Source organism: Uloborus diversus, chromosome 7, assembly GCF_026930045.1.
Source record: "Uloborus diversus isolate 005 chromosome 7, Udiv.v.3.1, whole genome shotgun sequence".
NCBI classification, from domain to species: domain Eukaryota; kingdom Metazoa; phylum Arthropoda; class Arachnida; order Araneae; family Uloboridae; genus Uloborus; species Uloborus diversus.
The window spans coordinates 129,780,403-129,806,556 of record NC_072737.1 but is presented as its reverse complement, the minus strand read 5'-3'; positions in this window follow the sequence as shown (position 1 = coordinate 129,806,556).

The window sequence follows — 26,154 nt, the reverse complement described above, 5'->3', positions numbered from 1 at the left end:
AAAAACGGCTGCCAAAATGGTCAAAATTGCGATTTTTTGACTTATGGGTTGTCTTTCAGCTTAAATATTTCCAAGAAGGAGTGTGAAACCCAAATAATTTATTGTGTAGTTATTTATAAGGAACATCAGTAGACTACCAGAAAGTGAGCAAACCATTGGTTTTGTTTCCCTTTTTTTGGAATCAATGTCTCAATTTCAGCGAAATCGGCAAAATCAAATTTTTGTCGTAGTAACTTCTAGGAGTATTGTACCTTAACCGTTTTCATTTTAAACATTGTAATATTTTTTTTCCTGAATGCCTGGAGTGACCAATTTTTATAGATACCAAACACTTCTATATTGCATGAGTAGAATTTTTAAGAAAAAAAAAATTAAGTGACATCACTTTCTTGGCATTTTGAGCGGGTGGACAAACTTCGAGGACCCGTATCTCAAAAAATAAGTCAAGCAGGAACCTAAAAATTTGGACTTTTTCATGCCTCTATATCATCAGTCCGTGTACTAAATTTAAAGAAAATCCGAGTCGGTCATGCAACCAACTTTTTTTATTTTGGTTGAGTTGGTATGGAATCACTCAATACCCTTTTCAACGAACAAAATTTGCAGTCCCTTGAAGTTCGTTGTAAAGGAATTTCACTGTAACAGCTTACGCTTTCAGAATTTCTAAATCTCTTAAGCAATATATTAGGGGTCGAGATTTTATTTTATTTTTTTATTATTATAATTATTATTATTATTATTTTTTTTTTTTTTTTTGAGCTATAAAGATGCTTTTGTTTTTTCGTTTGTATTTTTGTTTACCAAATTCTTAAAGCTTGACATCTGTAACAGCTGGAAATGAAATATGGCTTTATATTCGCACGCTCTTCTTACCAAACATTAAAATTAATGATGATTCGATTGCTAGCATTCCATTCCACGCTCTTTAATAAATCACTGATCCTCCATTAGGGTTGACGTATTTTAGATACGAGAACATGGAAAATGTGGTATAAAATTATACGCACCCACTGTGTGACCCTCATTTTGAAAACCCACATAAAAAATATGAATTTTTTTTTTCTTTTCTGATTTGTAGGCGCCAGTCATTTGCCTGCCAATCACCTTTATCAAGAAGAAACATCTCACCTGTAGGTGAATGCACTTTTTTGGAAGCTCCACCCGGTAAATTTGGGCTTAGGCCTCGGGGTACGGGTGTCGAACGGCCTAGGCGGAGCTGGAAGATAGGCGGCACTTGTAATTTGCGGATGGGGACACTTAGAGCTCGGGAATAGCTTAGAGGTACCATTCGACGCATCTTTAGTGTTGAGTTCTAACTTTTTAAGGATTCTGTGATTACCGGGAGACGTTTAGACTCTCGCCGTTTGCGTTGAAGACGACGCCTAATTAGTGAGCTGGGGCTCATTAATAACGAATAAGCCCCGATCTATCTTCTATATTGGGAAATGATAACCGAGGAGGAACCCTGGCCATCCATCACAACTGAAAGTCGACAACAATTTACACATTTACATTTACAGCCCAACGCTCTTAAAGAACTGCATTAATAAAACATGTCGAAGCCTGCTGTATTTTAGAAGTATTCCTCTATGTTTGAAAATGTTTCTCAAGGCATCCAGCCCATCTTGTCAGGTGTCTCTTGAGTAACCCCTCTTTTCAGGCGTCAGTACCATTGCAACATATAATCAGTTATTCCCTGTCAAAAGTCGTAGTTCGATTTTAGAAAATCACATTTTTTTTCCTTTATTTAATAATATGGTTTATATTTCATATCGGAGCTTGTATCTAGATTTCTTCAACAGCTCACTACCATTATATTTCAGATTTGAGAACTACATGGTGATGGTTCAAAAAATGCAGTACCCACCCTGAGCCCACGGGTGAATTATTTCATCATTATGCTCGACCTAGTCATTAATGCACCAGCTGACTTCGGCCAAACTGATCCTTAAACATTTCAATTAGATCCAATTGAGCCTGAATCTTATATGCTCCAGTGATTTCAGCCCATTAATCTTGAATGTAAAAATGTTAACAATTTTATTCATTGAGCAATAGCAATTTCTTATTGATTAAGAGGTGCCCCCTTCCCAATGGTGATGGCACACACCCTCAAATGCTACGGAGTGCACCCCCCCCCCCCCAAGTGAGATCAAAATCTGTCTCAAATTAAGAACCCTTATAAAAATTTTAAATGTCGCAGTCTGAGCTAAGAACCCCCTGATGGATTTTACTTTGTCCTGCTTTTAGAGTTTCGCATTCTATTGTCTTTGTGATTGACAGATATATTGGTGACCAAGTGATATTTTGCGACGCGGACAGTACAGTTTGCCCTCTGGAATTTCATGTTATGAACTTCTTAGTTCTCAAATATAAAAAATTAAATAGAGTAAATTTTTTTATATCTTTCTTTTTTTTCGTTTTTATTTTTATTTATTTATTTATTTATTATTTTTTGAACACGTTTTTTGAAGACGATAAATGTACGTTATTATTTTGATATTTAGCATTAAATGATTAGAGACTGTAATTATGCATGATACTTTTTTAAGTTATGTTTGGAAAAAGATTTTTTTAAATTAAATATATTTGAATAAATTCATGTGGAATAGGGGAGGGTTGCACAAAGCGGGTGGGCCTTCGTATGCCCCCCTCATGGTGTGTAAGCGGCGTTGCATACGTATGTCGTGTTTACATGAACACTCCCGAGTTTTAATCAGACCGAGCGAAGCACCAGTGAAGCAGCATGGCGCAACCAGTCTTAAAATAAAAAAATGATATATTTCTTTTTAAAAAATGAAGTTTTGTAACTTGTGATTAGTCGAAGAACAGCTTTTTTTTTTTTTTTTTTTTTTTTTTTTTTTTTTTTTTTTTGATAGTCAATAATATTACGTTATTCTGACACCATCCGCCTAGAAACTACATATAGTCATTTCGCTTGCTTCTTTTTTTTAATTTAAGGTTATAATTATTGAAATAAAAAATGTGCCTTTGGGCAAAGCGGATATAGGATTTAATCATATATTCATTTATAATTTCTTGACTTGTGTGCTGACTTTGATTTTCTATTTCAATAGAATAAGTACAAATTTAAGAAGTTATTTTTTAGGATAGCAACTAATTAGTCTGTTTGATCAGGTATTTCTTTATGTTTTATAAACAAATGTGCAGACTTTAAATTGGATAAGTACAAATGTTTTATATTTTTTATGTAATGGCAGGTAGCTAGTCAACTATTTCAATTATTTATAACTTCATATTTGATTGGCAAATGTACCAGACCACAATTAGTGAAGCTTACCCGCTTTCTGCTCCCTGTTAGGGCAAAGTGAGTTTTTCAAATGTTTGTAAAGTTTGATAGTCATAAAATATTGGGTTTGAAATAATACAAAAATCAGTTTTTATTTTGAAGTTCAATAACCCTGCTAGGAAGTAAAACCGTAGTTGTTGCAATAAAAATCCAAAAACCAGTTTTCAAGCGTTCTTCGAAAACCTACCCGCTTAGGGCCATCCTCCCTCCCTTACGTTTTCCATTTTCATTGTGCTTCCTTTAAAATAAATAGGTTTTTAGTTTTTTTAATATTAAAATGTCTTAACAGTGTTTTTGCAGTTGCGCACGTTTCGTATTGGATAGATATTTTCTCTTTTGGTTATAACCTCATGTATAGTCTGACACCGATTAGATGGAAAGGCAAGCGTCTGGTTTCGGAATTGAACGCATGTAGTAGTTTTCAGGGATTCCAGCTTTTGCAAACGCATGTAAGCCTCTAAATTAAGCAGAGTCGTTTCAGTGAGTGGAACACGAGCATCAAATTTTTATTTTCCCCCTCTTTCAGATAGACTCATCTTAACTGGACAATCGGTTGTCAGACTATCATGCTGTAACTTAGTGAAGTAAGTCATTTCAAAGTAAATTTAGTTTCGTTTCTGCTAAGTTATTCTATCTAAACAACGATGATACTTTTTTCAAAAGTTACTCCTTCACTCCCTTGACAGCAGCAAGTTCTCAACCTTTAAGGCTCTATACCTCTTTTAGAACAACTAACATGAGGTCACGCCACCCCTCCCCCCACACTTCAAATTTGGTTAATATAAGTAGTATAATAGGAAACTGAAAATTATTAGGATAACTGAAGCTCGTTATTAAGTAAAAATCAAGATAATTTCATACATAAAATGTAACATTACTATATACCAAAATTTGTTTTGAACGTAGTGTTATTAGAAGATATGAAATCCTAGAAACAAAGATATAAAGACGCATTTTTTTTTTTTTTTTTCAGATAATTTAGTATTTATGAGAAGTTGTTTTGCGCATCCGTCACTTTCACAACATTAATGAAAGGGCTGACATTATTGTTTAGCATTCACATGTGACCACAAAATTGAATAAATTATGACTTATTCTCATTTTTATTCCATCTTCTATACACTCTCGCCTCCTTTGAAATTCTTCTACGTCCCCTGGGGGTTGTGCCCCCCTAGGTTGAGCACAATTGCTTTACAGAAGTGCCTTAAAATATTTTAGATATGGATCTTCTGGACATCTCAAATCTCTGTTGGATTCTCCCCAAATCAAAGCTGTGCCTGTTTCATGTGTAGTTTTGCCGTAAATTTTATATTTTGATCCATATGTTCATATTTAGGCAGATCAATCAAACCATCTGGCTTTATGTTGTACACAAAAATGTTGTGATCTTTTAACCAATCATCAAAGCAACTGCCACAATGTGTGATACATTACCTTGAGAGCTGAACTGCGACAGAAAACTAAGTCATTTCAAAGTAAATTTAATGCTCTTGCAGATAAGTTCTTCTTATCTAAACAACGATGAGAGTTTTTCAACAGTCACTCCTTCACTCAAAAGGTCTTGGGTACTCGTAATCTAAATTTAGTCACTTGAGATTTGACACACATAATCCTTTTCCGCTGCGTCGTGAAAAGTTGTCAGCAAGTTTGTAGAGTCTCTTTTATTTTGCTTGTGTGTTTTTTTTTTTAATGACAATATCATCTTTTCCTGGCTTTAAGATGTCGTTTTAGTTTATCGCATTGAAAAGTTGTAACGGTATCTGTTTTGCTTCGGGAGGATCTGGGGAGAAGCGGATATGTCATGAACTTTTTGTTTGTGTTGCTGCAGCTTGTTGTAACCAGGGCTGCGAAGTCAGAGTCGGAATTATTTTTGGGTAAAGAAATTGGAGTCGGAGTTGGGAGTCGAAGTTCTAAAATTTCAAGAGTCGGAGTCGGTGTCGGTCATTTTCCCCCAAATAAACTCTGCCAGTACTTGCCGTGTGAGAGTCGGAGTCTGACTGATCTAGGGGAAAGGAGTCGGAGTCGGATTTGAAGGTTTTAAAATTCCCGGAGTCGGGCGCGGTCATTTTTCCTCCGATTCCGCATCCCTGGTTGTAACCGATCGGTTTCATAAAATTAACAGTTAAATATAAATTCAGGATTTTTTTTTAAATGACAAGAGAAAAAGGGGGAGGGGGAAGAAATATATCAATTGTGGCAGGCGTTTTCAATTATACGGAGTAAGAATATATTTTTGCTGTGGGAAACAGTTTTGGGTACAAAGCAAAATTATTATTATTAAATGGTTTTTCAATTTTCGAGCAAACAAGATCACTTATAGATTTCCTTTTAACGCTCAACTTCACACTCAAATTAGTCGTATGTAAAGTAATAAAATTTTTCTAAATGCTGAACAATCAGCATTAACATATAGAACAATGAGTCGTTATTGAGATCAAACGATAAAATAAGTGAATAGAAAAAAATTGCAATAAAAACTGCAATTCATTTGAATTTGTTTGTAGCACATTCAAGTCACATTTACCCCAAGCAAGATTTGAAATAGGAGCCTCGAAAGTTTCTTTCTTTTTTTAATCTTAAAAAGGTCTAAATATAGTTGGGGCAAACCTAACCTTTCAGTAATGTGAAGGCTACGCAGATTTTAATCAGAGCATTACGACATTGCCAGGTTCGGTTTGCCGCAACTGTAATTTTTGATTTCAATATAAAATTTTTGATTTTCTCATTAATTGCTCCGCCGCACAGTGGGGCGAAAACGCCAAAGGCGCTTATAATTTTTTTTCCTATATTAAACCAATTGAGGATTAATAAATTTGCACAGGTCTACCTCTTAGGTAATCAGAACTGGAATTTTAGAGCCCTTCGTCCACTACAAAGCTGAAGGGAGCCTTTAGAAAGTTGAAGATCCATGAGGTCGGGAATTTACAAAAATTGCTTATTAAAGGCAGGTATATTTCATTTCTTTCGTGTCCAACGATAGTAATAGGACGAAAAAAAAAGAGTAATCAAATTTTCAAAACGAAAATCGGTTTTGATCAGCACCGAAAACTTGGGAATTCAAGGTTATTTTTTTCAAGACACTCTTCAAAAAAATGTCCTCTTATATCCTCTTAGAAATTTATATTAATTAGTCATAAATGGTCTGCAGAAAGACCATGAAAAGGAATTAGCTGCGTAAATTTGCGAACTTTGGACCCTGAGCCCAAACAAATCGAAAAACCTCCATAACAACATGCCTGTGTAAACAAACAAGCGAGAGAGGTTTGAAAACATTTTTTAAACGCTTTTTAGCATTTTCGCCCCACTGTGCGCCGCACTAAAACCGTTGTACTTCTGTCAAAGTTGTTTCTCTGCTAGTGCAGTGTTGTTGCACGGTAAACAACCTAGCATAACGGCACTGAGTCGCAAGAATTGATGACAAATTATACTTTTGGAGACTTTTTGGGCGCCTTTTTTTATATACATAGTAAATATTGAACAGTTAATTTTGGTGCCCCGTGACGTGTATCTGACAGATGAACTTGTTAGACTATAAGAAGATCTTTATGGGCGCAATTACTGCAGGTGCCTTAGTGTAATTCATTGTTGAAAGCACCCAAATGAAGTCTACTCTACCGAGGGAAGGTAAAGAGCAGTATCTGCAGAAATGAGTTTCCGAGATACACGAAGAAACGCGTTTTGAGAACAATAGGGAAACGTTGGAATTAGACTTTTTTTTTTTTGCGCTTTTTTCCAGCGGAAACCAAATAAGCAAGATTGTACAATAAAGCTAACGTACAACAGATGACAAAAGTGCGAAAAGAAAAAAAAAGATAAATAAAAAAAGTTGTAGTTACTGCCCCTTACCTGCCCACCGCAGTATTGTTCACTCTAATAGCAAGTGAAAATTACATAACTTCATAATAAATTAAAATGTCTATCGCACTTTCACATTGAACAATGTATCAGTCATAATGATTGTTCTTTTTGAACGACGAGTTTTTAAAATGAATTAACCAGAGGGCAAAACTAATGTAAAAATAAATAAGTAATTTCAACGAAGCAGTAAAGTATGTCCATTGCAATTCAAATAATATGAATATCGGATAGGGGAAACTGCCACGGACAAAATTTACTTTTCAATTTTTGCTGGTCTCTGGGAATGGATAATCGATCGGAAAAATTTTCTGGCAGAATCTACAACTTAACATCTAATTTGGCAATTTTTGTCAGGTAAAAATCTCAAAGTTTTCAACTTCAAAATTTTTTTCTTAAAAACCATCTTTTTAGTCCGTGGGTACAACACACCGTTCACCTCACTGACGGGTTCCCTTGTACCCATGGACGTACAAAAAATAATACATAATTAGGTCTGAGGAACTCAATTATGCTCAATGCATTTTCATAACCCATTTTATATTGAAATACTTCAAACATCTTTTGAAAATAACATTAAATAAAACATCCAACAGAAATTAAACTTTGAAAATTAATCGAAGGTTTTTTCCTTTTTTCTTTAAATTTTCTATAATTTTTAACATCAGTGAACTCTTTAAAAAAGTTTTTACTCTTAAGAAATTAATGATGTTATGAATAGTTAATATGTTTTTAAACAAAAAAATAACTAGATTCATGACATTATAGCTCTCTATGTACCTACATATTAACCTCAATTTATATGCAAATTGAAACCTTTAACCAAAATTAACCCTTTACAAAACAAAACTCAGTTTAGATTAAACCAACAAAACCCCAGAAAAGTCGACATCAAATGAATACAGGTGGGATTGACGGTCTGTAGATCCTACTAAAAATTGCCGTCCGTGGGTACATATGGTTATGTGTCCTTGGGTACAAAGGTACCAACCGCGATTTTAGTTTTGCTAGCCAGTCACGTCAGCAGGACCACAGTTTTCAACATTAAAAATCAGAAACAAAACCTTCAAAATATATGGAATCATGATACCTACAACAAAAATGAATAATACAATCCACGACGGACGAAAAAAAAAAAGAAATTGCTCATGTTTTGTTTGTTACTTAGATCCTACTGAAACCGAAAAAATGTGATAGAATCTTAAACAAACGTTCGTTTGATGGCGTTGAAACTTTCTGGGATACTGGCGAGGGCTTGTGACACACACGTTGAACCCCAATAAGGATCTCTCTCGACGATACTCGGAATTTCTGGTACAACCTTCCGTGGGTTCAGCAGCTTCCCCTACTTATCAATTCGGCGTTTAAACAAGAAAAACTATTTCAGATCCAAGAAGCAACAAAAAATTAGTGCTGGGGATAAAAATGAAGGCAAAGGGTTTCTCTTTTCTTTTGGGAGTGAGTTGGGGGGGGGGGAGGATAGAGATGACTGTAGATAAAATGCTGAAAATCCAACAGAGCATGGAGAGAAAACGTTGAAAATTTCCATTTATATGCATAAATCATTCCATACTTATGAAAAGGTATTTATGAGTTTGAAATCCAACCAACAAACGAGAACTGAACCACTGAGGATTTAAAGTAAAGGTTGCACCATAAATGAAAAATCTAAGCTTTTTGCGCATGAATTACATGACCTATTCATATTTTATAAGAAAAATACAGTGTATTGTCATGTGTAAAATACATTTTCAGCTGCGTGCTAAATGTGACTCAGAATCCTCTATTGTCACCCTGCTTTTCCCCGCCTATGAATCAATTTCAGCGGAGTAAAATGAAGAATCCTTTCAAAACTAACCATAATCATTATTCTTTTATTATACCACCCCATGCTATTTCATACGTAAGACTGCCATATCCCAAAAATCTTTCGGGTGCAATATTCAAGCCTTTTAAGCCACGTAAACAAGATATCGGGGTTTAAGGCTTCGCACCCTTTCTTTTGGAACATTCAAAAGAACGGCATTCGAAATCAACGGAGTGCGAGTTGATGCGAGATCAAAAAGCCACAGAAATGACTTCTGTTGTGACCTCAGTTTGAGGAAGGGGTTTCCATTGTCCAAGAAGCATTGTCGTGGTCAAGACGTGGTTATCGTAGGTTTCAACTTTTTACTTTTTCACTTGTTTGGGAGATTCTATGGTTTTGAATTCCTTTTATTGAGAAATATAATGATTTCATATGAAATTTTATTTGTGAATGTGAATTATTGCAGAATATTTCCTTATCAACGATAATGTAATTATTTTCTGCAAAAGTGCCGAAGTACCCCATGCTTTGTATTGTGTTCAAATATGCATTGGCTAGATTGAGAGATGTCTAAGTCAAAACATTTGCAATTTGAGTTGAGTTTGGGCTCATTTTTAGTCAATCTATTTAAGTGCACCAATTGCACAAAAATATGCTAAAATATGTTTGTATTAGGAGAGCAAAAAAATTCTCCAGTAACCTAACAAACTATTTGAAGTTCTAGAGTCAAATTCACCACTTTTCGGTGATTTAAGAGATTATTCAAAGAATCAAAATGCATATTTCAATTTTGGACTGGCAAGGCACAATTTTTTTTTCACCTAACCCACAGGCCGTTTATGACTAGTGAAAAATTTTAAGTTTAAGCATTTTTTGCAATATGAAATAGTATAACTAGATAATAATTAGATCAGATTATTTTTTCTGAACTTCTAGTATACATAACTAAGTACGAAAAGAAAAAAAAACCTAGCCTTCTACTATAAGTTCCTCATCGAATTTTTTATGCTCGAAATAACGACCCTTTTTGAGTCAAGGTTTTACCCCGAAAATTTTCTAGTTATGCTTATTTTAAATTGTATATTTTTATGCAAAAATAAAAGTTCATTCTTCGAACTTTTTAGCTTTACAATAAGCCATGTTCTATCTTACGATTAATTTACTAGATCTTTTAAAGAAAGAAAAAATGCGAAATTTTACACAGCCGCGGAGCAAAAAATAGCAATATCTTGAGAATAAATGTTTTCAAGAAACGAGCTGATGTGTGAATCACATGACTTCCTTTTACTCCAATTTAATGTCATTTCCCCATTACTGGCAATTTTAATGTGATTCAATAGTTTACCCTCTCTTTCACCAACAGTGGCCAAATAGAAAAATTAAAAAAAAAATCGCCAAGTTTTTTGGCGAAGAAGACAGGCGATATATCGCCAAATGTCCACCAAATTATAACACCGCATGAGTTTACACCGAAATAATTAGCAATGATTCCCCCCCCCCCAAAAGGGTCAAAAGATCCCTTTAGAAACACCCGAATGCTACCAAAAAGGGAGGTGCACAACTAGACTCCACTAGGAGTCTCCGTACCAAATTTCAACTTTCTAGGACATACCGTTCTTGAGTTATGCGACATAAATACGCACATACATACTAACGTACATACAGACGTCACGAGAAAACTCGTTTTAACTAAAATCTCAATATTCATTCAAGAGTGAGTAAAATGGAAATTAAGGTCGATTTTTGAGTAAAAATTTTGTCGCGAATACAATACTTCCTTTTTTGTAAAAGGAAGTAAAAAAAACGAAGTCATATTTTGGTATAATTCTCTACATAGTCTAATATTTTCGAGGGCCCCAGAAACTAGAGGGCCCTAAGGAGGGTTTTATAGGCCAAATAGCTAATCAGATTCGGATGTTCGCTCTTAGAAGAAAAAAAAATCGTCGCCAAGTTGGCGAAAAAACTTGGCGACCAAAAGCTTGGCGATACGTCACCAAGTGTTTACCAAATTATAACACCACTTAAGTTTGCATTGATATTAACAATGATTTCCCCCCAAAAAGGTGCAAAAGACCCCCTTAGGAACATCCGAAAGCAACCAAAAGGGGAGGTGCACAACTAGACCCCACTACGAGTCTAAATTTCAACTTTCTAGGACATACCATTTTTGAGTTATGCGAGATACATACGCACATACGCACATACACACATACGCACATACATACAGACGTCACGAGAAAAGTCGTTGTAATTACCTCGGTGATGGTCAAAATGGATATTTCGCGTGTCTATACATTCTTAGGCACTTTTCCGCATGTGGTCGAATCGAAAAAAAAACTCAACATTCATTTGGGGGTGAGCAAAATGGAAATTAAGGGCGATTTTTGAGTGAAAATTTTTTCGCGAATACAATACTTCCTTTTTTGTAAAAGGAAGTAAAAAGGAAACCAGTTTGGGAGTATAGAATATTAATACACATTACAAACCAAACTTCATCAAAATCTAAAACGGTGCAGCACGAAAATATCTGAAAGTTTGTAGATTTTCTACGGGATGAGCCATTAAGCTCCCAGTTTATTATTTTAATTACGTACTATGTTTGAAATAGTCATAAACATTATGCTCAGCTATATATTACCAGCTATAAATATTATTTCAGTGCTTTGCCTTTGCTTGAATTGGCCCGGCTCATGAGACATAGTATTAACAAAAATAATAAAATTTCCAACTAGTACCATTGGAGTAGATAAGAAAATACGTTTATTTCATGCAAACTAGAACATTTCTATTAATATCCCTTTAGTATGCTCAATATGACGCACATCAAATACTATGACAGTAGTGAATGGCAGTTAACAAGATAATGAAATAAGTTTTGAATGTTGTGAGGATACTTGTACGGAGCACTCAAATAAAAATCAATGTATCGAACGTTCTCTATGCCATAACGAACCACAACTAAAACTCAATGGTGCTAAGCAATAATTTCTTCAAAGTATTTAATTTTTTTCATATTTTCCATTCATTTGATGGCACCTTTCATTCTTCAACTGTGCGGAGTGGTATAAGTAATAAGTGTCTCAAATATGAAACGACAAAGAAGGGCATTAAAATATAATCTGTTTCTCCTTAATTGCACACTTATAAACATTACTACTCTCAAAGCCAATTACACCATTTTTATCACCTCCAGGTGTTACGCCTCCATGGAAAACAAAAAGGAAACAATAAAGAGCATTCCACACACCTCTTAAATTACTCATCCTAATTGCAATGGCCAGGCTGCAATCAAACGGTCTAATGTTCATCTGCATTGAGAGTCAACCTCGCGGCTTCTTTGTGCCATCAATTTAGCACCAAAGCACCTCTGTCAACGCATAAAATGAGAAAGAAGATGTAACAGGGAGGGAAGAGGGGGTCAGCTGGCACTACCTGGCTCTGTTTTTTTGCATGGCTTAGATTTAATAGATGCAAGAAGTCATAAATAGGAGTGTGAGCAATTGCGAGTATATATGAAAATCTTTCTGGTATTCTTTTTTGGCCACATAATTTTGTCAATACTACTGGAAAAAACGCCACATTAGCTGTTTCTGTTTTTAGCAGACTTACATTTTAGTAACAAGAAACCATAAAAAGAATTAAATTATTGAAAATTGTTGTGGTAATTAAAAAAAAAACCTTTAAGCCACTTAAAATCCACAATTTGAGTATTAATAATAGTATCTTAATATTTGGAAAATGTCAATATTAGTGGCGTCAGTTTTATACGACATAGATTCCATAACATACAAGAAGTGATTAAAGTGAGTGGGATCCATAATTGTATACTCTTAAAATAAGCAGCTAATAGTAATAACTCGATTAGATACGAAAAGAAGCTACAGCTCCGAAATTTGCTCATCTAACGTGCAGTGAAAAGCGAAAGCAGTTCCGCAATAAAATATTTTCTTTACAACAAATGGCGGTTTATGCAAAAAAAAAAAAAAAAACACTCATTTTAGCAGTAGTTACTGTTCATTTAGTTAAACCGAGACTTTGCACCAATTTGCGCATGCGTCAGGTCTGCTGTGATTTTATCAAAATAGGAAGGGAAACCCGGAAGTAAAAAAGGTTCAAAATAACGTGTTCAAAGACAGCAAGTGCGAACGGTAACTGTCCATCATCAACCTATTGCCCCTTTTTGAAATGGAATCTTTCCCGATTGGTAGTCTTCGCTTTCGAGAACGGACAGATTTCTTTCTTTGAGTTAGTTGCTATATTTATTTGGCGTTCATTTCTTGATTCCAAATTACTGAAAATGAATCTTGTCTCCCGCCGGACCTGATTACCCAAAGCTCAGAAAGCTTGAGCTTCCCCTCAGAATTAACAGGGGGCCCAAAAATGACTTAAAATTCTCAGTTTCCGTTTTTGTATTTATTTTGTAATGTATTCAAACCTTGGAACTCGTTGAATAAAGATTTTGGAGGATTTTTTTAAAAGTGAGGAGACAGTTCATAAAATAAGGTAGTGTAAGCTATTTTAATCTCTGGAATTTGCCCCAATGTGCCACAATATACTTTTCTGACACTTGATCAATTTTATGAAGTGATAAATCTGAAACACCAACTTATCTGCTGCGAATGGGAGTAAAAATAAGTAGTGTACAAAAGTTCAATATATGTCGGTGGGGGGGTGATAAACTTTATTTAGAAGTCTGCTTGGTTGTTTTTGGAAATAATACATATAGCAATATATCATTAGTGAGTTTTGTTTCAATATGCATAAATTTTTTAGAAAATATATACTGAAAACAAAAGATGGGAGCCCTGAAGTGAAACTTAGCTTCCCCTAACTTCAGATGTCAATCGGGCCCTGATTTCCAGAACAGGTGATTAGCGAGAATGTTGCATACCTTGGGACGCTTGTACCTTGGTATACACTGCTAATTTCTGAGGATCTATGTTTAGTACCCATATTTTTTGCAATCTCTAATAGTAACCTTCACCACAAAATGTTGTCATGGTAAAAATCAGCATCAAGTAAGTTAAATTGATGATTTTGGGAGAGAAAGAAAATTTCATGACTCCAAAATCAATCTTTTCTTCACTTTTATTTCATTTTCTGTCTTTGCATTTGTGACACTAATCACCTGAATTTTATTTTGTTGTAAAAGAGAAGTACTTTAAATATTTTTGTTATGAGAAAATAATGGTAGTGCATCTAAATCGACCACCGTTTTGGTTTTTCTTAAATCACGTGGTGATTGTACCTTGGGACAGCTAAACATACTGTACTTTAGGACGTGTCCCAAGGTACAACATATTCATGGTTCTTAATAATTAAGATATGTTTAGGAACATGGAAAAATGTTCTAGTCTGATGTAGTCTTTTAAATGCATTTAATGCCAGAAAATAATTCATAATTCATTATTCATAATTCATAATTAATCATTCATGATTTAATTCACTACCATGAAACAATAATTTTTTTTGTTTTTTTGTTTTCTGGAGCTAAATTGGTTCAAGTATATGACTGTTTCCTGAATCATGAAATTTCCCTAGGTACAACAGGATGTGTCCCAAGGTGAAATAGAATGTTGTACCTTGGGACAGTTTGGAACTCCTACTTTAAATGGCTGGTAATATTTTATTTTCAAACTGTCTGAATTTTAAAAAATGTATTTTGATGGGCATTTTAATGCGACTTGGTTTTAAATTTGATTTAAATATATAATTGAAGTTAAAAATTAAAATATGAACAAGGTACAACACTCTCCCCTACACACATTTCTGATAAATGTTTGAAATGAAACATTTTTGGTACGAGTTGGGTACCTTTCAGGCCCATTATTTCAAAATTTTCAAAATAAACGGGGGGGGGGGGCAGAAGGTGTATACAGAATGCCTTTTATCAAAAAGCAACAAAACCACGCCCACAGAATGTAAAATACATTGATTTCTCCAAACCAAGTAGACGAGGGAGGGGGGGTAATCCCCCTTCTAGACACCCTAAATAGCTGGCCTGGGCGTGCTGTTGTTTAGACTGCTTATTTGAAAAAATATTATTGTTTTCCACTGTTATTTTGCGTAATATGCTCTAATTTTCTGCTCAATAACCTTTGAAATTTTAATAGCATTCGCATTCCAATAAAGTGTTTTCATTTTATAATAATTTTTCTCTTTGTTGCTTTTTTTTTAGATAAAGTGAAATTACGAAGTGAAGTTACTGCCCTGTAAAAACATTTTTAAGTAATTTGAGCGCATAGATTGAGTAACTTGAACACTTTTCGCAAGCAACCAGTTTTTTCACTCCTGATTAATAACAAATATATTTTTTAATATAATGTCTATAAAACATACGAGCATATACAGGGCTTAAAAAAATTGGAGATCGCTCTACAGAACCAATTCAAAATGATATTTGGAGCAAATGTATTGTGCAAACCATGACAAGCGAGATCGAACAGCGAATAATGCACGTTTTTCAAAAGCACAAGATTCTAGCACGAATTTCGCAAATAAATTGAAATTTATCAAGGTCGCTTTTTTATGAAGTTCATCTAACAAGTTTTAATTTGTAGTTGCCATCGTTCTTCAGCTCAATCAATGACGGAACTGGTTCCACATCAAGAGCGGACACGTTCTGCGGCAATTTATGAGTGCTGTTGTACAAGCTCCAGGCTCAGATCCCGAAGGCTCTCTCCATTTCTCCAATAATCATTCAGCTCACGTTCAATATAAAATCGGTTGCCTCATTATCTGTTTCAATTTGAGGATCTCGGCAATCACGTTGTTTATAGCAGTGATTTTGAGCGTGGCACTCAAATGTGTTGTTCTCTTTGCAAGCTTGGGCAGGAATGTACGAGATAATTTGAGTTTTCCGATAATTCGTTAATTATCTGAGGCATGATGAAAAAAGTGTTTACTTGTTACAATGTAAGAACTCAGAAAGTTTTAGAAACTAGATAGTTACTTTGTAAGTAAATTGATTGGGAGGCAGGCGCGGATTCAAGGAAAATGCGATGGAAGACAGAACAGGAGCGTAACAGAGAATCATAAGTTTGGATTTAAATAATTAGAATTTTAAGCGGGAAAAACTCTTTTTGCAGTGGTCCAGGAATACACTGCAACCATCAAGTGTTTATCAGAGTGAATTTTGTGAGCCTGATGGGATTTACAAGGTAAAGGTGGAAGGCAAGGAACAGCCACTACGAGGTCAGCTCATGTTTCATGTTCATTTGAATTTAATAAGGTCTTAATTCTAAAAATAAAGAACTTTTGCATATTTTGAAGAGAAAAAGGAATTTTGTCCATTACTCATCCTTTTCCCATCCTATCTGCTGCTGGGTATCATCAGATTTTTCGGTGTCAGTTACTAGGGGTCCAACCTTTTTTCGAAATTGAGCAAATAAAAACTGAATTAACTAATTCAGAGGATCCAGAAGCTGCCAAAAGTTAGATGAGATGTAGTTGCCTGAGAGAAAAAAGTTTAAAAAATTTAAACACCTTAAAAGGCTCATAAAATTGAGTTAACCTGAGAGCGATGTTTTAAGCATACCTGTTACTGGTGCCGTTACCCTATAAAATAGACGATCTTTGATGACACTAGAGGACGGGAGGTTTAGTGATTTCCCCAGGAAATGTTTCGGAGTTGAAATTCAAAAATTCAATCAACATTCGTAATAAACCAGGAAATGTTGTAAAGGACAGGGCCTGCGAGAGGACATGTCAGCCTAGTTGGAAACTAGGGCTCGGCTCGAAATAGAAGTAGTTTTAGTTTTATAGTGAAATTCCGATTCCGTTACAATGAACTTCAAAGGCCCGCAGAGTTTGTCCGTTGTAAGGGGAATTTCATTGTAATGGAATTCAAGCAGTGTACTGGAGATTAAATCGGGACTGAACATTTACTTCGTTGAAACGGATATTTCGCTATATCGGTGTTTGTTGCAATGAGATTTCACTGTATGTGTTTTATAGGAGAAAGAGCCCGGAGACCCAACTGACAAGGAACCCGCTTCGGCTCTCGGCAACCCTGGTAAAGTGTAAATAATAAAAATCAATCGCCCTTCTTTTGAAAGTTCACGCCCTTGCAGAGAGAATACCGGAATATTACAGTTTGGTTTTAAAATGAGAGTAAAATTTACTGTCTCAATTTCTCCTTAATACAGTTTCAAAGTTCCTGTAATGTTGGTGGAGAATTAGCATACACTCGCTCTGTGATGTATTCTTACCAAAAAAAGTGTAAGCATTAAGGTCAAGGAACGTGGAGGCCATTCCACGCAACCACAATATCAGAAGACTTGCAGCTGGAACGCAAGTTATGCCTACTATTTTTAACGTTAGGGAGACTGGGGACACTTGATCCCCACTTTAGTTTTCAATTTTTTTCTCTGCCTTCAAATTACCAATTTTTTTTTTTTTTTTTTTTTTTTTTTTTTTTTTGTACGTGAACAAAGGTAATTTTTTCCTATCTGACAGTATTTTTTTTTAGTTGAAATGAAACAGATAGTTTTGGGAAAATAATTTTTTTCAAAAATTTCATAAAGGGATCATGTATCCCCACATCAAGGGGTACATGATCCTTTCATGAGGGATACTTGATTCCACTGAGAAAATGCATAGACTTTTCATTAGATCGGCAATTTATTTATGGATTTTAGTTTTCTACATAATGTTTCTAAAAAAAAAAACACACAATTTCAAATTTTCTTTATTATATTATAATAATGTGAACACACAAAATAACATAGTTTCAAATCTCACTAGACATTTGTAAAAAAAAATGTACACAACTTTCATGAACTTACGATGCTTTTGATAAGTTGCTTATTATCCAATATAGTTGTGAACAATACTATATTTTATAAATAAAACTAAAAAAATTTTTTAAAGTAGCGTAATGAAGTTAAAATTACAACAAATAAAAAAAATAGGATGACAAGCACGAAAATCATCTTATTTGCTTCTTGTCTTGCAATAATAAAATTAAGAGTTTCATCAATTGAATTAATTTTCAAAAAGAGGGAAGAAAAATGCAAGCATCAGTGTACTTATAAAAAAGAAAGCCTACCTTACATGTTTTCAAAACCTGAAAAGTCAAATGCAAACAATTCGTTAACTGCAGTTCTTAAAGTTCCGCTCAACACAACTGGATGTGTGCAGCTTAACACATTTTGTCAATTTTTTAGGAAAAATAGATTGACTAAGCATATCACCTTTTCGCTTCAGAAAAGTTATTTAAAACTGTAGAAACCCAACTTAGCATTCTATCCGCTAATGGGTCTACATAATGGGCAACTCACTTTTTTGTTGTAAATCTAACTGTAGCAAAATCATTTTTTTTCTTTCAAAGATTCGACATCTATTTCAACTTGTTCAAGCTCATTTGGCTGATCAGAACATAATTTATCAGTAGAGTTAGTTTATGTTTATATGATTGAGGTGTTATGTGGGTTACAAGTGCGAACTAATATTTCAATTGTTTAGCATATTTACAGTATATAGTGGTTGTTTAAATCTATCACTCAAACTATGATAAATTTTATTATGTTACATGGTTTTGGATGTTTAAAGTTAATGTCATCTAAGTAAACAACATTTATATTGTTTTCATTGTGTTTATATTGTCATATGGATACTTGATCCCTGGGATCATGTATCCCTCTAGACGAAGGGATCAAGTATGCCTTATATGCGATTTTAAAACATACTTGTTCTATTATTAACAATCAGTGGCAATTTACTAAAAATATGTCTCAATTATTAAGTATTATCTATACGTTAACATTACACTTTGGAATTTTTTTAAAGTTGTATTTAACAGATAATGTAAACTTTGGAATGTGCTTTCCTAAAAAAAGTTTCCCTTGACACATTCAGACGATCATTTCTTAAGCCAAAACAAAATGACTGAAAAAAACAATATGTTACCAGTTTTTATGTACAAATATAACTTTAATATAATGGTCAGGTTTCAAATCTCTACTTAATGATTTTGCTACATTTTTGGCTATATGGGATCATGAATCCCTAGGGATCAAGTATCCTCAGTCTCCCCTACTATATGGAACGTGTCTTTTTCCTTAATTATGTGATTTTGAACGGCTTTGTCATGACTTTCTTCTCGTATCTCGTACCGTTTCTGAGATAAGAAAACTATCTCCGAATTTCGCCACCAGATGGAGGTGTAAGCGGTTTCATTGTGTATGGCATAGCAACTTTACTATAAATATACGCCACCTTTATGACTATAACTTTTGCCGTTCAGAAATTATTGGGGTGGCACCCATTATACATGTAAGGACAGTAATTATCCAATTCCCACCTCTGTCCCTCTCTCAAATGGGTCCACTCTGGCTGCGCTAGTGTTCTTAGTCTCATTAGCATTTCTACTTCAAATTTCGGAATTTTTTTAGAAGGGATTTTTTGAAGTCATTGCAAATAAATAATTTATAACTTGATCTTCTTTACTAATAATAAAGCTGAAAGTCTGGATCTCTCTCTGTGACGCGCATAGCGCCTAGGCCGTTCGACCGATTTTCATGAAATTTGGCACAAAGTTAGTTTGTAGCACGGGAAAGTGCACCTCGAAGCAATTTTTTGAAAATTCGATTTTGTTCTTTTTCTATTCCAATTTTAAGAACATTTTCCCGAGCAAAATTATCATAAGATGGACGAGGAAATTACCAAGTTATAATAACGTGGAACCGTAACATGGGCAAGCCAACTGGCGAAAAATGCATCATTCATTATTAGTAAATATACAAGCGAACCAAAACCACGAGACCTTTTAATTTTCTACTACGAGCAAAGCCGTTCGGGTACCACTAATTGCTAATAATAAAGCTGAAAGTCTCTCTGTCTGGATCTCTGTCTGACTGGGTGTCTGTGGACGCGCATAGCGCCTAGACCGTTTGGCCGATTTTTATGAAATTTTTCACAAAATTAGTTTGTTGCACGGGGGTGTGCAACTCGAAGCAATTTTCCGAAAATTCAATTTTGTTCTTTTTCTATTCAAATTTTAAGAACATTTTCTCGAGCAAAATTATCATGTGATGGACGAGTAAATTACCAAGTTATCATAACGTGGAACCGTAACATGGGCAAGCCAATTGGCGAGAAATTCACGATACATTATTTGTAAATATACAGGCGAAGACCTTTTGATTTTCTACTGCAGGCAAAGCCGTGCGGGGTACCACTAGTGAAGGAGTTAATCACGAGGATTTTGAAGATTGCACCATCTTTCTTTTGGCTCGATCGCATTGCATTCCCCTCGGCATACCTGATATTATGAATATTTCCCAGAGTTATAAGAACGAATTAGTTTGTAAACATTGCAAAACGTCACAAATCTCCCATTCTATTGCATTCCGGTCACATCCGCAGGCTGTGGTTATTTAGCACCTGCAGATGCCAAACTTGAAAGGATATTAAGCCCATTAAATTGCCATTAACGACTGAGCGCTATTAAATCACCGACACTAAATACCGACGTCAACATGAAATATTGGAAGGAAGTTGATCATAACATAATTTAAAAAGCATTTAAAATCAAATACATATTGCATGAAAAAGGGAATACTGGGGTATTTTTTTTAAGCCTAGAATTTAGTCCAGCTGACTACAATTTTGAGATTGAAGTTAGAAGATGAAGTTGGAGTATATTAACAGTTATATGGTTCCTTAAGGGGACGGTAGACCTTGAGTTCGGCGAAAATTGACTAAAAAATTAAAATTTTGATTATCATGCTTTGTTGTACGTCAAACATTTAATTTCCTAACTCAAAAAACCGCATAACGATTGAGCATTTCTTACCAAAGTTACGATTGCTTAAAGTTTGCACACAAAACGATTTTTCATGAGATACTCCTACCAAACTCGACAGTTCAGATGTAAACAAAGCAGGAAAAGTTAAATTTTAATAATCTCTCCTAGTATTTTGATTAAATTATTATTATAAATCTTGTTCTTGCAACAAAACATGCTTCGACGACAAATGAAAACATTGAAAAAAAGGTTTCGCTAAGTTAATTTTTAAGGTAAGTACAAAATGCATTTTACTCGAAACGAAATTTTCTCGATTTTCATAGCTACAAAATTCTCTATATGCAACACAATTTTCGCTCAAAGTACACGAAATTCAAAATTTAGCCTCATGTTTTACCAAATAATAAAACTTGGTATGCATTATAGAATCCAACTTCAGGAAGGTTTTAAAAAATTGACTAAAAATTACTAGCAAGAGAAATTTCAGGGAATTTTTACGGAATATACTAATTAATACCAATATTTCTTTGTAATGATTTATTATGTAATAAAATGAGAAAATTAAGCAAAACTGTAAAAATTTAAATCGCATGGAGCAATTTAAATACTTCAAAAAGTATTTAATTTTTTTAATTTTTAAAATAAGTAAGAGTTGGTTTTTCTTTTTTTGTGTGTGTGATACTCTATGTGTTTATGCGTAAATACATATGCACACAAAACCTAAAATCTCCAGTGTAAAAACTAAAAAAAAAGTAACTGAAAGTCCACCGTCCCCAAGCTATTATTCATGAAACTTGTAAAAAGTATGATGGTAAGAACTTAGAACAGGTATGCATTTGTAGCCGGGGGGGGGGGAGGGTCTTGATGACTTGCTTGCGCATCTACCTTGGCGAAAACGGAAAAAAAATCCTTTTTGTCACCGCCGTGTTTGCTGCTCATTTTACATTTTAATGAAACTTATGTCTTTTGTTCCTGACTAATACATTTATTTGGCGGACTACTTAGTGAAGCTTTTAATGTTATTCAATTTAGTAGGCGGATTATTTTACATTTTCACGGAACTGTAAATGTTATTTAATGGCTTGTTTAATTTTATTTTATTTATTTATTTATTTATTAGGGAGAGGAGGGGAATTATTTTAGATTTTATGGTAAATATTGGTTAGCTTGTTCCCGGAGTTCCTGCAAAGCAAGAATATCCAAAGACTGCGCTTCGCCCTTGTTTGGGGTTCAATCTGGAAGGGTACCTGAGCTGACGAAGAAGCTGAGTACATCAACACATTAGTAGCTTTCTTTTTCTTTTTTTTTCTCTCTACGACATTGAGAAGTTTGCTTTTATAAAATTTGCAGCGATTCAGGAAACGTTTTGCAAATGTACTTGTTTTTCACAGAAAACCAGTGGAAACCCGTGAAACCTCGGAACGTTGTTCGGAAATATTTTATTACCAGGGGCGCCCCGATAAAAGGTCACGGGAAGTCAATGTGAATTAAATAAAATTTCCTTTTTCGGTACGTTTTGTCTGACGATTCGACAAAATTACCATCATTCGGCAAAATTTGGAGTTCCATTCGAACAAATTTGCATCCGGCAAAATTATCATCATTCGGTAAACTTTTGGGAGCCATTCGGAAAATTGAGAATTTCAGTCCTGCCGAAAATTTAAGATCGGGCGCCTCTTTCTGTAACGTTTCGGAATTTTCTTACAGTGTACCAATATGCTCATTTAAATGGATCCCCTCCCTCGTATGAACTTTATCAAAAGAATCCATCACCACGACCGTATTAAAAATAACCAACATACCTAATGACTCACGATAAAGGATCTGTGCTGATCATCTTGAAAACGGCCAAAAAACTAAAACAATAAAAATGATGGGCGCGGCTCATCACTAGAAGGAAGATCAAACCCGCGGGCTCCTTCCGTTATTTCCGAACTCTCTCATCGATGATCGGGGCGGCCCACTGCAATACCCACGCACATGGGGGGTGATCGACAGCCAGATACGCCCCTGCCCGAGGGGAAAGCCACCCCGCCCTGTTCCCACGGAATTGTGCTCGCCCTCCTTTCATTATAAACGCACTTTAACTGTCTCAAACTATGAGGGTAATTATGCATGGAGATATTTTAAATTCTTCGGTTAGAAAGACGTAACCTTTCGGGTTTAATGTTGGAGCGAATGTGCGAGCGCATGTTGTGCTGAGGAAAACCCGAGAGAGCAATGAAAAAGTAAAAAGTTCCTTTTTTATCTGTGGAATTTCCAATGATTTGGAAATTCCAGATATAAAAATAAGACTAAATGTGATGATATAATAATAAGGATGTACATTCCGGTTGCAGAATTTTTGCCAGCAGTCTGCGACGCAAATCAGAACTCAAAAAAGTCTGCAAGAAAAACCATTGCAGGAATATTCGCAGAATCTAAATCGTCACAGAGAAATACTTATAAATAAGATGTGTAACACAAGTACATTAAGGTGTTTCAAAAATACATGTAAAAAAAAAAGTTTCTCCTAGATAACAGGACGGACACCCCTCAATATTTTTAGACTTGTGGACAGTAATATGTATACTGGAAGAATTTTAGATTCCTATTTCAACTGATAGTGGGTGCTCAACCCCCTCCCCCAATCTTCATACGTATGGAAAGGGGAGTTAAAAAGATACATCGAACTGAAAAAATAATGCTACATAGCATAATATACTCGAGTAATATACATATACATTGCAATAAAATAATTATTTACAAAAAAAAAAAAAAACAACGGGGGAAATTAAATGTTTCTAAATTTGTGTCATTCTCCCTGCTACGGCTAATGTTAAATTGAGGGGTCATTGAGAACCGTCTTAAAACTTGAGTAAGAAGCTAAAACTTTTACAGCATAATACTGTTAGTAAGTCTAAAAAAAGGCTGGGGGGGGGGGGTCTGGACTCTAGCTAAAGAAAACGTTTTTCTGAACCACCCTAAAGTACATGCTACCTGTGAATTATGTTTCAGAAAATACGGTAAAAATCTTTATTAGTTGAAATTTAAGATTCTTTTTACTTCCTTTTACAAAAAAGGAAGTATTGTATTCGCAAAAAAATTTTCACTCAAAAATCGACCTTCATTTCCATTTTGCTCACCCCCGAATGAATGTTGAGTTTATTTATTTATTTATTTATTTATTTTGACGACTTCCGAGTTAATTACAACGAGTTTTCTCGTGACGTCTGTATGTATGTGCGTATATGCGGATGTGCGTATGTGCATCGCATAACTCAAGAACTGTATGTCCTAGAAAGTTGAAATTTGGTACGTAGACTTCTAGTGGGGTCTAGTTGTGCACCTCCCCTTTTGGTTGCATTCGGGTGTTTCTAAAGGGGTCTTTTGTCCCTTTTTGGGGGGAAATCATTGTTAATTTCGATGTAAACTAAAGTGGTATTATAATTTGGCGATATATCGCCAGTTTTTTGGTCCCCAAGTTTTGCCGCCAACTTGGCGACAAATTTGACATTTTTTTAAAAAAATCTGGTTTCAATTTGGCCACTGTTGGTGATATTTAGAAAGTAAACTATTGAATCACATTAAACTTGCCAATAATGGGAAAATGACATTAAATTGGAGTAAAAGGAAGTCATGTGATGACACATCAGCTCGTTTCCTTTACGAATTTCAGGGGGTTTTTCTTCCCCGAAGTAGAAATAGTCTGCAGGTTTTCTCAAGAATTTTTCGAAGCACGTCGTAGCGTCACACTGTTCTGCTAAAGGTATTGTACATTATTGGGTAAAAGTATTACAAGATTAACATATCTGCCAGTTTGGCATACGACTGGCATCTTCTTTGATTCAACCAATATTTTTTAATGTAGATAAGTTCTAATTCAGTTTTTGATGAAAAAAAGTTAAAATTTAATTTAAAAAAAAAAGCATTCGCAAAAAATGTTCAGTTTTTGAGAAAATGGAACTCAGTTTGGTTTACCTGGGGAAAAAATGGAATAAAATAAGTTTCACGTTTTTTAGAGTAATCAAGTTGAGAATAAGGGGGAAACAAGAAGTGTAACATCCTGCATTTTTTATAAGAAAAAATAGCGTGATAAGTGACAATGGGAGGAGGGTGAAGTGTGACATTTTGAGACAAAGAGAGGAGGAATGTCGGGAAAAAGTGTGACATTTGTTATGGACAACCCCTTCATTTTTGAGAAAATTTCAAAAATGGTTGCTTTTTACCACTAGGGCAGCCGGAATTACCTTCTAGAGGAGTTTCCCCTTGCTGCAGAACTGCTTTTCTCTGAAGACGATGAACACAAAACCGTAAAATTTCTGACGCCGAGATTTTAGTTTCCTTCGTTTCGAAACCTACTTGCGGTTGTGCCTCAATGAGAGGTAATTGTGACCTCAGAAAATTTTTCACTATTCGGCATTATTATCTATGAATATCGACATATATTATTGCAAAATAGCAACTTCCTTTTACAAAAAAGGAAGTATTGTATTCACGAAAAAGTTTCACTCAAAAATCGACCTTAATTTCCATTTTACTCACCCCCGAATGAATATTGAGTTTTTTTTTCAACTCGACCACACGTGGATTAGGTGCCTAAGAACGTATAGACACGCGAAATATCCATAATGACGATTCCCGAGTTAATTACAACGAATTTTCTCATGATTTCTGTATGTACGTATGCATGTAGTGCATATGTGCGTATGTGCGGATGTATGTCGCATAACTCAAGAACGGTAAATCCTAGAAAGTTGAAATTTGGTACGTCGACTCTTAGTGGACTGTAGTTGTGCACCTCCCCTTTTGGTTACATTCGAGTGTTTCTAAAAGGGTCTTTTGCCCCTTTTTTGGGGGGAAATCATTGTTAATTTCGATGTAAACTCAAGTGGTGTTATAATATGGCGAACACTTGACGATATATAGCAAATATTTTGATCTCCAAGTTTTTTCGGCAACTTCGCGACAAATTTGGCGATTTTTTTTTAAAAATCTGTTTTAATTTGGCCATTGTTGGTGATATTTAGAGAGTAAACTATTGAATCATATTAAAATTGCCAGTAATGGGGAAATGACATTAAGTTGGAGAAAAAGAAAGGCATGTCACGCACACATCAGCTGGTTTTTTTTTTTCTAAAGGAAGCCTAATGCCTCTTTAGTTGTGTACTGCCGTGGGCAGGTAAAGGGCAGCAGCTGCAAATGTTTCTCTCTTTTTTTGCATTTTTGTCAGCTATTGTACGTTATCTTTACTGTACAAGCTTGCTTATTTGGTTTCTGCTGAAAAAAAGGGGCGAAAAAAACTTCTAACTCCAACATTTCCCTATTGTTAATATTGAATCCAACACTCATCTCTTCAAATATCTCGAAAACTCATTTCTGCAGATACTGCCGTTTTCCTGCACACGGCAGTGTAGAGGTTATAGTGGTTTTGTGTGCCTCTGTGTCTGTTCG